Raw genomic sequence first — 8,450 nt, 5'->3', positions numbered from 1 at the left:
CAAAGAAAAAAAAAAAAAAAAGGAAATCAATAACTTTTGTAGTTTTAAGGATTCATCTACATTTAATTTAGAATTTAGTCTTTCATAACTTTATTCCATTTCTGTATATTTCCTACTTGCTGAAGGCTGTACGTGTGCAATGGAGGAAGCTCTAATGTACTGTTAAATTAAAGATGAAATACCATAGAGCAGTGGTTCCCAAACCTGTCCTGGAGGAATTTTGTATGTCTCCCTAATCAGACACACCCAATTTAGTTCTTGCAGTCTCTACTAACGAGCTGATGAGTGGAATCAGGTGTGTTAGATAAGGGAGACATACAAAAGGTGCAGGGCAGGGGGGCCTGCAGGACAGGTTTGGGAAGCACTGCCATAGAGTAATAAAATGAATAAAAAGAAATGAATGAACAGTGAAAGTAACAAAAGATTGTATAATACATTTTAACAGGCATAAATAAGTGTGAAAATAACTGAAGGAAATGTCTGTTTGCTAAATAAAGCCAGCTAACAGGATTCATTTATTTAATTTTTTTGGTTTCTGTACCCAATATTTAAAAAAAAATTACAAATGCAATGAAAATACAGGTATCGGTATCAGCAAGTACCAAAAATAAAAATATCGGTTTTGGACTCGCTCTGGAAAAAGTGGTATTGGTGCATACACTGCTGGGTTATTTTTTTTAACCCAAATGCTGGGTTCAGCCTTGGGTCATTTTATATTGTTTGAAAGCCATTGTTTCCTAACACTTGTACTTCTCAATTTCAAATCTCTCTGTAAAATGATATTCTAGCATCACCGAAAAATGGCCATATTAACAGCTCCTAATTTTATTTTACCCAAATTTAAAGAACATAAGCTTTTGTATAAATACAGCAATATGTTTGATTCACTGATTATATGTAAACATTTGTGTGAAAAAAAACTAAAATGTTAAAGAATATATAAAGATCACATGGTTTTGTATTGTTCACCATCCAATTAATTAAATCAAACACTTTTATTTCAAAAACGCTTTAGAAAACTGATTCGGGCTGACTAGCAAAACAAACTTGTAGCCAATCAGCAGTAAGGGGCGTGTCTACTCATGATGTGGAGGAGAGAGCGTTCAGTGCACAGGACGGACATTAGCCGAGCCAAGCGACAGAAAGATAGAGATGGCGGATAAAAAACAAAAGAGGAAAATGTCTGCGGAACAAAAGAAGGCTAAAGGCAATAAGGCAAGAAGTAGTAAATATCAGATTAGCTTTCCAGCGCTGGAGAGAACTCAAGGAGCGGAAAGCCTGCGATCGGACGCCGAGGTTGTTTTGTTTCTTCTTGATAGGTAAGTAACACCGTGTCTGCACCGCAACAGCTAAAGTCTGTCTAGTGCACTGGACGCGACAATGCGACTGTTGAAAATCATTTGAAATTTGTGTCATGAATAGAACGCAGCAGCAGTTTTCTGTCTGGGATCTGTCGTGTCGCAGCTCGCGTCCGGTGTAGACATGGTGTAACATTGGTTTTGCTTTGTTTCACAGAACTAATCGTTGCCTGGGTTCCGTACGTATGTGTGGGCGGAGCTATCAAAATAGGGGCAAGACCCTTTTGGGGTAGGGGCGTGCTTGTTTTGGTGATTTCAAATGTTAACATTGGCTACCAGAAATTGCTTACCCCACCTTTAAATGACAAACTAACGATAAAAAAAAAAAAACTATACTTCCTATGATATACAGACCTCATACACAGAAGTGTAAGCACTGCCCTACTTTATCAGTAAAATAATTTCATTTCTCAGTAATGAGGTTAGTGCCAACTGAGAGCTGGACAGACGCAGGTAAGATACACACACACACACACACACACACACACACACACACGTAACTGCAGACAACCACTTAATTCTTGGAAATTAACTCACACTGAAGGTGTTACTCTGCCTCACAAAGTGGCCATAGTAATCTATTAAACTCTATATGCTTCAGGATTAGTACTAAAGCAGCATGATGCTATACTACTCCAAACATTCCAAAAACTGTTGCAATATGATATGTCCTAATAATATTCCCACCTATCGCTGAAGGGACTTTGAACAGAAACACAAAGACATCAAGTTACGAAGTTACGTAACGAGTTTTGTCACTAGTTGAATCACACACTCTTAAAAGCAATTACCTAAATACTGGGTGTTATTTAATAATTCAGAGCATTAAGAAAAGCATAAACCAAAAAAAAATCACTTACATTAACCAATAATGTTAATCCTCATGTAAATAGCAAAAGCAGACATGAGTGTGGCAAAAAAAGCAACACAACTTGCAATAATGGTTTTAAAAAGAGGGTCTCATGAGTCCACAAAAGTCAGGACCGCCTACCATTGTCCAGGAAAAGAAAGCATTTACAGGTAAAGACTAAGAGGTGTGGTTTCAAGAATGTGCTCTGACAAAATGTGCTTATTTCCTCACCAGACACGACTCGTTTACAGATACGCTTGACACTGATGGAGCTCATGACTGTGTATCAGGATCAAGCCATCTACAATTTCATCAGGTATCTCATTGGATTTTATTATATTATTTTATTGCTGTCATGTGAACATATTTCTATGACTGGGATTTGGAAAGCTTAAAGAGACAAATACTGCATTAAGCAATGTCTTTGTGATTTTCTTTTAAAGCAGTACCTCCATTCAACTACATTTGTGACTAGCAATGAATGCAACTAAAGCGGCAGACCACAAAATCCGGCTTGTCAGGTTGATAAGTTCCTATCACTCATCAGCACGGTGCTAGTTTAACATTTGACTAGGCGTACTCGTTTTTTTAGTAATGTTAATTTACAAATATATTTATCCTACATCTCTACATTTATGTTGTTTGATGTGACGTTAATGTCACAATGCAATAAAACGGCACTGGAAAACTGATTCAAGACTTAATATTAAGTTTATCATTTGGAATGTTAATATTTGTGGTTAATATAAAAAGTTTAGATTTGTCATTTACAAACAAGTATATGAATCAAATTTCAAATTTCACAATGCTGACGTGATCTAATCGCTAGCACACCCTGAGCACATGTGAGCTAATGTATTCCTCTTATCGGCAAGACATATCGGCATCATTTTTCATATCGGCCGATGACGATATTTAGATTTAAAGCCATTATCGGCCAATTCCGATATTGGTCCGATAATATCGTGCATCCCTAATTCTATTACTTTCCTTATCTATATAGGCGCAAGTATATCGGTTGTGTTGTGTTTTGTCCTCACCTGTTTTGCGATGTTGTTATTATTGTTTTGTGTAAAATAGCATAACATGTTCCACTCACATGTGCTCAGGGTGTGCTAGCGATTAGATCACATCAGCATTGTGGCTCATTCTTGAAGCAAAGTTTTAACTGAATGGTGATTAGATTCACTGTTTTGGATCTGCATTTAAACTGAGAATGCACGTACAGAATAACGTTAGGTGTGTGATAGAGTAAACAGTAATAGCACTGCAGCGGCAGCCTCCCCCGGGTCCTAACGCCTGCTCAGTAAGTAGTTTTAATTCCGTAGGGGGCGCTGTTGGCCTACTTCTAATAAAATGAAAGCAAAATACACAAATAATATTTAGACTGTGTTTCTGATTAAATAAACCAGTAATTGATGCCATAAAATCATGAGTATGTTTTGATTTAAAGGTCAGAAGCTATAGCTTACATGAACAAAAAAAAATCACAAACATGACACTTAAATTAAATAATTTATATATACTGATTTATTTTTTAATGTGTTATGTTATAGTTTTTAAACAAATTATGAAATCTTACAAAGATTTTCTGAAATTGTACAACTCTTTTGCTTTAGACCATTTACACATTAAATCATAAAATAAAATGTTAAGGTTACCACTGCATCTTTCTGGAAAAAAAAATGCAGTGATTAATATATAGTTTATTTATAGTTATTTTCAAATCTTCAATGTACTGTAATTATAAAACAACTTTATTGTTGTTTATTTAATTCTAACAAATAAGTTCTTGTTAAAAACTAACCAAAATTAAAAACAATTATATATCGGTATCGGCCAAAATGAGTTGAAAATTATCGGCAAAATCCAATATCGTGCATCCCTAAATAGAATAAAATATTTTTTATTCATATAACATAACTTTGGCCTGACAAAAATAAATAGGTTATCTTTGCGTTTCAGAATTGTACAATTCTGAATAGAACTCACAAAAGCAATGACTGATCTGTGAATGGTCAGGCTTCACTTATCTTTTATGATCTGCCATCTTTTGTCTGCATTGATGAGCCAAACCTCCCCCAGCCGTTTTACCATGCTTGCTCATTCAGAATGCTTTGTTTATTACATTTTTCATCTTTGGTACTAAAAATGTTCTATTCCGTTTGAAGTTTTGATCGTTGTTTGTGTAGATTAGGTAATGATATCAGGGTCAGTGTAGCATCTGATTTCCATTTGCCAGTTCTTAAAGTCTGGTCACTTGTGTTTAATGTGGGAACTAGGATATTATTTCTCCTCTCAAATGTGCGTTCACTGCTTCCCATTTAACCCCAGGCATTCCTGGGGTTTTGTTATCTTGGCTGTTAAATCTTTAATAAGAAACAAAGCATTAAGCAAAGCATTAATAATTAATATTATTTGTAACTGGTATGCATTAGGGCTGTGTATCACCAGCAAAGTCATGATACGATACGTATCACGATACAGAGACCACTGTACGATACGTATCACTATACAGGACTGCACTGAATTTCACCTCAGAAGAATTTAGTAAAACAACTGTTTATTAAACACGGCATACTATAGTGCCATTTAGCAGACAGTTGACCTCTGCATTATGAAGGGCCTCCATAACTGTACCACAGTACAATATAGGTAATGGCATATGTTTCATGTTTACATTGGGCACTCCCCACCAGGTACAATATTCTGATTGTTTGCATCTTGTTTTTAAGCCCATAAATAATAATGTACTCGTTCTAATAAATGTATATTGTAATGTACTTATTCTAATATATTTTTAAAAATCATATTTACATTGCTGGTAGGTTATCATTGAACAAATTAACACACTCTCTACGTTTAAAAAATAAAACAAAAAATTAGAAGAGTTCTAAACTAATGCGCTGTCTTCACTGTATCTAACGCAAACACGCTCAGTCACTCACACAGATCATGCTGCGGCCGCACTCAGACATTCAGGAACAAATTTTTAGCGCTGCCCCGCAATTTTATCAATTAAATAGCTTAATCGCACAAGAGCTACATTATCTTTCTCAACAAGGAGCTGGTAACATCGTTGTTTCTAAAGGAATTAAAGCCACAGCTCCACTGTTAATAGAGAAACACGGCAAAACCGTGGTAATTCATACATAAACAGCCCCCCCCTCTCTCTCTCATAAATGAACACTTGATTAATTACACTTTTCTGAGAATAGATTATTGAAGTGGAGATCGCTAAACTGCAAGCTAAAACTAAAAGCGGTGTCTTCAGAAAGCAAGCGCGTTTATCCACAGTGGAGAGAGAGCACGCGTGCACACGGTTTCCAGGTTGACAAAGATAAGTAGCACGCTTAGCAGATATTTCTGTATTGCACAAGTGGGAAGCTCTGTTTCGGGGATTACGTCTCTTTATATCAGGCAACCCAGTTGTGTTCCTCTGCTCCAAGATTAAACCTTGTTATAGCCTATATATTATGCTCGGTTCATTATTTTTTAGAAATCTCGCACTTTTCTGCTCAATTTTAAATGTTGTTCTTGTAATCAAATTTAGTGCGGTCCACTGCTGCACACGTGCCACAATATCGATACTGGGCCAGCTGTATCGATACTCGTATCGTCAAATCTCTGTGACGATAGATACATCGTCGTATCGATGTATCGAACACAGCACTAGTATGCATAGCGTCACTGACCGCAGGATGATCAGAAATTAGCCTAATATTCACAATAACTAAACAGTCTTGCTACTAGTCTAGAAAAAATACGTCAAAGTTTGCAGCAAACACAAAGTATTTTGTAGCTCTGGTTCACTCAATTACAGCAGAAAGCTATAGATAATAAGATGTGGCCAACAAAAGTTTATGATTCCTTCACGTTTTGTTTGTCATGATAATCTTGACGAACAAATGAACATGACTTGTATTTTGAAACAAATACAACCACCACACGCAATAAAAAGCTAAACGTAGGCTATAAACTTACTTCACCACGGTTAAAGGTCTTCAACGTCACCACCATTAAACCTCCGACAACTCTTTCAGTCTTCATTTAAAAAACATTTCACCTGAACAGTTTGCAAGAGTGCGATTATAAACACAACGAGGCTGTAAAACTAGTAAGTAGATGAGTTTTCCTGTTTGATGTGATGATGTTTAACGTCCCTGACAACCTCTGTAGTCCCATTTAGTGATTTGTTAGCAACCACCTTTCACAAGACAAGTAACAAAATAAATAAAAAAAAAAAACGGGGTACTACTACTGATGTATTTTATGTTGTAGAATAAACATGAATATATCTGAATATAAGCTAAATGGTGCACAACCGTTTATCAATAATCATCATGAAGACCAGGCCAAACATCTTTAAGTTTTGGTTCTCAAATTGTCAAATTTTGTTCTGCCTTCAGTAACAAGGGGATATCATTTATTTCAAGTGACATAATTTCTTCCTTCATATTTTCTGTTTGCTTCTCTGATGATTTCTGGTCACTGCAAGGAGCACCAAGCCTATGCTCTTTAATGTGCATGTGTATTGGCCACTTTTTGCCATCTGTCTTTCATTCTTTTATTTGTATAGCGCTTTATACAATACTGATTGTGTCAAAGCAGCTTTACAGTGTCAAACAAGAAAATAGTTGATCAATAATGCAAGAGGACAATAACCAGTTCCAGTTTTCCAGTGTGCCACAATAAGAAAAACGTTATGGAAAACAAGACAAAAGAATATTATTATTGCTTATTTCAAATCATAGAGCATCAAGAATATTATCGAAACTTAATGGTGCTCACTACAAAAACACCCTACTCCATGTCTGCTCACTAGTGCCCCGTTACCAAAAAAGTATGAACAAAAAAAGTCAGATGCACTTAAAGGGATAGTTCACCCAAAAATGAAAATTAACCCATGATTTACTCACCCTCAAGCCATCCTAGGTGTATATGACCTTCTTCTTTCAGACAAATACAATACGAGTTATATTTAAAAATGTCCTGGCTCTTCCAAGCATTATAATGACAGTGAATGGTGGTCGAGATTTTGAAGTGCATGTATCCACCATAAAAAGCACTCCATACGGCTCCGGGGGGTTAATAAAGGCCTTCTGAAGCAAAACGATGCGTTTGTGTAAGAAAAATATCCATATTTAAAATGTCATAAACAGTAATCTCTAGCTTCCACTAACTGTCATACGCGCGTTCACGAGAGAGTGGCGTTCCAGCGGATGACGTAGGATGTAGGCGTAGTGCAAACCTGTCAACCCTCCCGATTTTCCCGGGATTCTCCCATATTTTACCATTCTATCCTGCTATCATCCCGTTTAAATATTTCTCCTGTATTTCTAATCTTTCTCGGCGTATTTGATGTTTGCTACATTCGCCTCCGGTAAAATTTCCTGTAAAAAAATAAATAAAAAATCCCGTCATTTTTATGGCCCAAACCTCATTATATGAATAATCACGTAAAGCTGCTTTGTTACTGGGGAAACTGCTATATTTCTGCCGTTCCGAAAGCGCCACCTGCTGGCAGAGAATGAATTTGCATTTTTCAGTAAGATATGTTAGGATCACAAAGAAGGCAATTCAAAGACAATTTTTCACAATTTACACTACAGTCTCTTGTAATGTCAAGTCAAGTCAAGTCACCTTTATTTATATAGCGCTTTTAACCCTCTAAGCGCCAAAGTCGCAAAATTGCGACAAGACGCCATACTTAATAAAATAGACTGTAGTTCCTAATATGGTGTAATATCTCATTTGTATTCCCTACCACTAGATGGCAGACATGTAGTACTTCGATTCTAGACCAAAATTACGTCACGTTCCTATTCAAAGTGTTCGAGGAAATAGCAGAGCAAGTGAGCTATCGTGTCATTGATGCGGAAGCAGTTCAGTTCATAGCGTGCGAGTAAATTGTGAGATTTGTGAGAGAAAATCGCCAAATGGCTAATAGAAAGTTGTACCGTGAGGATGTGTTGCAAATGTTATTCGCCGATTTTAACTCTGAAGGGGAATATTTGCCTTTTGGAAATGACGATTGGTTGTCTAATGATCGCGCTTCTCCCGGTACATCTTTGCAATGCCGCCGTGCAAGGCGAGAGTGTTCACGAAGCACAAACAAGTGAAACAAGTGATCATTTCGACCCTTTGCCCAACGGGGATGGGGGTGGCAGGGGAGAACATGGTCGTAGTGTCCATAGGAGAGCTGTTGCTAGAGGTAGAGGCAGCAGGGGTAGGAGAAATAG

General features: G+C 36.8%; 1 protein-coding gene across 1 annotated transcript in view; it reads left to right on the top strand.

Moving 5' to 3' along the window:
* Nucleotides 1–2,463: 2,463 nt before the first annotated feature.
* Nucleotides 2,464–8,450, top strand: part of LOC107693420 (probable G-protein coupled receptor 160) — a 10,203-nt gene continuing 4,216 nt past the window's right edge. The window contains exon 1 of the mRNA XM_016492803.1: nt 2,464–2,524. The gene's annotated coding sequence lies outside the window, so the exon portion shown is untranslated. The remainder of the gene's footprint in view (nt 2,525–8,450) is intronic.

This window comes from Sinocyclocheilus anshuiensis, unplaced genomic scaffold (genome assembly GCF_001515605.1).
Source record: "Sinocyclocheilus anshuiensis isolate Anshui unplaced genomic scaffold, SAMN03320099.WGS_v1.1 scaffold1562, whole genome shotgun sequence".
NCBI classification, from domain to species: Eukaryota; Metazoa; Chordata; class Actinopteri; order Cypriniformes; family Cyprinidae; genus Sinocyclocheilus; species Sinocyclocheilus anshuiensis.
The sequence above is the reverse complement of the archived record's forward strand: the minus strand, read 5'-3'. Positions and strand labels throughout refer to the sequence as shown.